Here is a 4,486-nt window from a genome sequence, read left to right as displayed (position 1 = left end):
TGTCCTGCCTATACTTCCTGCCTGGCTACTGGCCAATCAGCACTTTATTTATTAACCAATCAGAGCAACACATTCATAGCATACAGATATCCACAGCATATCCTACTACAAAGAAGACTTGAAAAGACTCAGAACACTTAAGACCAAGGAAAAATTCCTCTTGAGATAATAAATTTTTTAAGAGTAAACAACAAAACATATATTACTACAGGAATATTACACACTAAGGTTAGCATATCCATCTTTTAGGTTAGGCTCAATGTGGTTTTAAGAACACTGTCACATAAAGAATTATATTTAATATGCTTCCTAAAACTTGTAAGTTGCCAAAAGATCACATCACTAAATGTGTAGAGTACTCTTTGTTTTGTTGGAGAGGAACAAAACAGTTCATTTGCTGTTCTCTGAACTCGGTCTGTCTATTGAATGAATGCAAGGCTGAATTATAACTCCACTACATGCATGTTCAAAGCCTTAAAATGTACCCACACGTTGCCCTTATAATAAAATCCCTTCCTATTTCTAAAGAGCTTGACAAGCACCTGCTTTCAAATACAAGGTCTGATGGTGTGCCTACTAAGTTACAATAGTAAAATTTTCATTAACCCAGCTTTATTATTATGAGTGTTTAAAAAGGGACTGTTGCCATTTAATTTTTAAGAAATGCTTGGGAATAATTTAATGAATACTTTCTGTTCAAAATTCAAAATTGGTTTTAATTGTTATATCTAATTATAGTTTTTTGAGTTATGCAGTTTGTATTATAAATAAATATAGATCCAGCACAAGAAAAAGGAAAAAAAAAAGGAAAATATTTACATTTTAAAGTACAGTGAATTAATTTAATGTATAAAGCCAATAGAATAATTGTTACTTTTGCCAGATGGTATTTTACATTTTGATAAAAAGATATATTCTTAATCATATATGTCAAGGAAAAGCGACCATATGTTGTTAAACACTTCCAATTTGTCATTTAATTTAAAAGGCACTTACTGATATTGCCATAAATTTTTTGATGATGTGGTATAAGTATTCTTGATGTCAATTAAATTTAATCTTTCAAAGTAAATTTTTTTAGTTCCCTTCAACTGTTTGAGCAAATAATTCAATGAAGAATTGTCTTTATATCTTCTAAGAAAAAAAAAGGATTCTATGGAGCATAATTCTGAGTCTACAGTATATTCAAGTTACTAGTGGGTGAGAATATCTCTGATTGTAAGATCCTCTTGAACTTTATTTCTTATGTTCTAAAAAACAAGCAGAATGGACAGAGCAACTAAAATGATTCATATTTACTTGCCTTACATGTAGGAACCCAGGATAGTCTAAAGATCATTTTTTAAAAAGTAGTGATTATATTACAAAACTATTTTCTAGTTTATAAAAAGGAGTGGCACAGAAAATAGCATTTAATGCATATGAAGCAGTATCAGGCACCTGGCATGAGATAATTATTAAACCAAACATTCTCTGGGCCTTTACTTCCTCTGCCTTTTCCAAAAAGGAGGTTGATGGGTCTTCTTTCCCTACCATCCTCTCTCCCTGTCTCTTCTCATCCTATGGGCTCTATGGAAAGTTTCTCTGAGGAGCAGGGTGTTAGTTATCATGCACATGCAAGTTTCTGTTGTCAGGAATTTTCATTGCTTTATGGCTCAATCATTATATTTTTCAGTTGATGGATATTTGAGTAAGTTTCTATTACTTGATACTATTAGCTTTTCTGAATATTCTAAGCATCCTCTGTTGTATCTTACCAAAAAAAAAATCTCATGAATATACCTACAAGTAAAACTGATAGATTGTAATATATATTATAGTATTATATATATTTGTGGTGGTTTGAATAAAAATGGCCTGTGGTGATATTGTGTTCCCCAAAATATTGTGCACCATAATAAACATATCTGGGGTCAAAGAACAGAACAGCCACTAGATATAGAGGCCAGAAAATGGTGGCACACACACCTTTAATCCTATCACTTGGAAGGCAGAGATCCATCTAGATCTCTGTGAGTTTAAAGCCACACTGGAAACAGCCAGGCATGGTGACTCACACCTTTAATCCCAGGAAGTGATGACAGGAAGCAGAAACGTATATAAGGCATGAGGACCAGGCACTAGAGCTGGTTAAGTTTTCAGGCTTTCGAGCAACAGTTCAGTTGAGATTCATTCTGGATGCAGACTCAGAAGCATCCAGTCTGAGGAAACAGGATCAGCTGAGGAATTGGTGAGGTGAGGAAGCTGTGGCTTGTTCTGTTTCTCTGATCTTTCAGCATTTACCCCAATACCAGGCCCTGGGTTTGTTTTTTATTAGTAAATACCTTTAAGATTCATGCTACAATGACGCCCATAGACCCATCAGCAGTGGCACTGTTAGGAGGTGTGGTATTGTTGGGGTAGGTGTGGCCTTATTGGAGGAAGTACTACATTGGAAGGCAGGTTTTGAGGTCTCAGAAGCTCAAACCAGTCCTAGTGGCTCAATTTCTCTTCCTGCTGCCTGTGGATCAATAGGTAGAACTCTCAGCTTCTTCTCCAGCTCCATGTCTGCCTTTGCACTGCCATGCTTCCCATCATGATAATAATGAGCTAAACCTCTGAAACTGTAAGCCAGCCCCACTTAAATGTTTTCCTTTGCAAGAGCTGCCATGGTCATGGTGTCCCTTCACAGCAATAGAAACCTAACTAAGATAATATTAATATACGATTACATATTACTAATACATAATAATATATATTTTAGTAGATATATCAGATTTATACTGAGTATATTTATTTATGTATATATTAGAAAAATATGTAAATAATATATCAGACCTATGATTTCATGGCCATTATCAAAGGCAGTGCTTTTTTAGTTTTAAAAGCATCTAATTTTAAAGTAAACAAAGACACAGGAAGTTAAAAATGTTAAAAAGAAAATGTGGTAATGGTCCATACAAAACCAAAATAGAAAATACTGAATAATGATTTGAGTGTGGGCAGATCAGATTTCATAAATTGACTCCATCACTGCCAATTCACTGTGAATTTGAGCAAGTTACTTTCTTGGCTGAACTGATTTGTACATTAGTTGCTTTATTAGACTTTGTGTTAGCAAAGACCAAAATGGTAATGGTTTGAACAAAGCCTAACATTTCCGCCTTTCACATATGAAAGTTCAAGGTGGCGAGGATCAAGGTGACATAATTCTTTCATCTTCTAACACTATAGAATGTGAAAAGGGGAGACAGATGATGTATATTAAAGCATGATCTAGGGCTTACACCCATCATTTCCATTTGCACTTTAGTGACTAATTGCTAAAGAAATTGCCATCTCTAAGAGGAAGGAATAAAATAAGAAGTCAAGACACAGGACAACAATCAAACAACAAAGGTCCCTGGGAGGTGGGAAACAAATTGCCAGAGTCCTACTGTTCCTTTTTTTGTTGCTTTATCTTTGGCACAGTGGCTGCACCTTAATCTACTGCTATTTCAGCCAGGAACTGGGACTCCACAGTTACTGTCCTGCTTCTCTTGAAGTGACCCAGCTGTTCAAGCCACAGGGTGTTGGGATTTCTGTTCCCGCAGGTACTGACTCTGGTGTTGCTGATACTAGACGTAGCTTTAACTAAATCTCTATCATTCTATTTATAAATAAGACTCAAGATTCAAAGGCTAGGGTGAAATCCTGCAAGCTCAGAGAAGTTGAAAAATAATTAGCTAGCCTTCTGTCTTTGTTGGCATCACCCAGAAAAACATAATCCTTTTGCTCCACCAAAACAAAAAAAGCCATGCCACTCAAAATCTCTCCCTACTACTTCCAGTGTGTCTCTCTATTACTTCCAGATGCCCTCTGATACTCTGTGATTACTTTCTGTCAACTAGTTGCTAACTCAGCCTCCTGACCCGTAGTTGATTTTACTTAATGAACGCAAATGCTAACTTGAGGTTCACAGTGTGATCGAATATCCACCAATACTTGTATTGTCCCGGCTTACTGTCTAGAAACAGTTTTCCTGCTTCAGCATGGGAAGGAGGAAAGCAGAGTTCTACCTGAGTTGAAGAGACAGGTAGGCACCTGGGGCAGACAAGGCTGCAGGGTAGAGTTAGTTACATAGGGCATTGCATGGGAAGGAGAGAGCTTCACAGAAGATGCCTTAGGATGCACAGAGAGATCTCTTCACTATCCACATAAACAATCAACAGTGCAAGGGTGTGGCTAAGAGAAAGAAACCTGTGAAAGGCTTTGGGGAGGAAAGGACACCCCTACATGAGCTTTGGTTAAAACTCATATGGGTGGCATCAGGTAGAACACCAACAAGTGTATATGCTTCAAGAGTAAGAAATAATTAGCACTAGATTAAACACAAGTCTGCCCTGCTTAATAAGCTCAGAAAAAAGATTAGTGCATGGACTAGTTTCCAAGTAGCTGAGCCAGCCTCAGTGCTAGGATACCAGTTCCCTGCAAGTTGAATCAAGTGGAAATACAAAATACTTAGAAT

The sequence above is a fragment of the Onychomys torridus genome, chromosome 4, assembly GCF_903995425.1.
Source record: "Onychomys torridus chromosome 4, mOncTor1.1, whole genome shotgun sequence".
NCBI lineage: Eukaryota > Metazoa > Chordata > Mammalia > Rodentia > Cricetidae > Onychomys > Onychomys torridus.
This window is presented reverse-complemented; position numbering follows the sequence as displayed.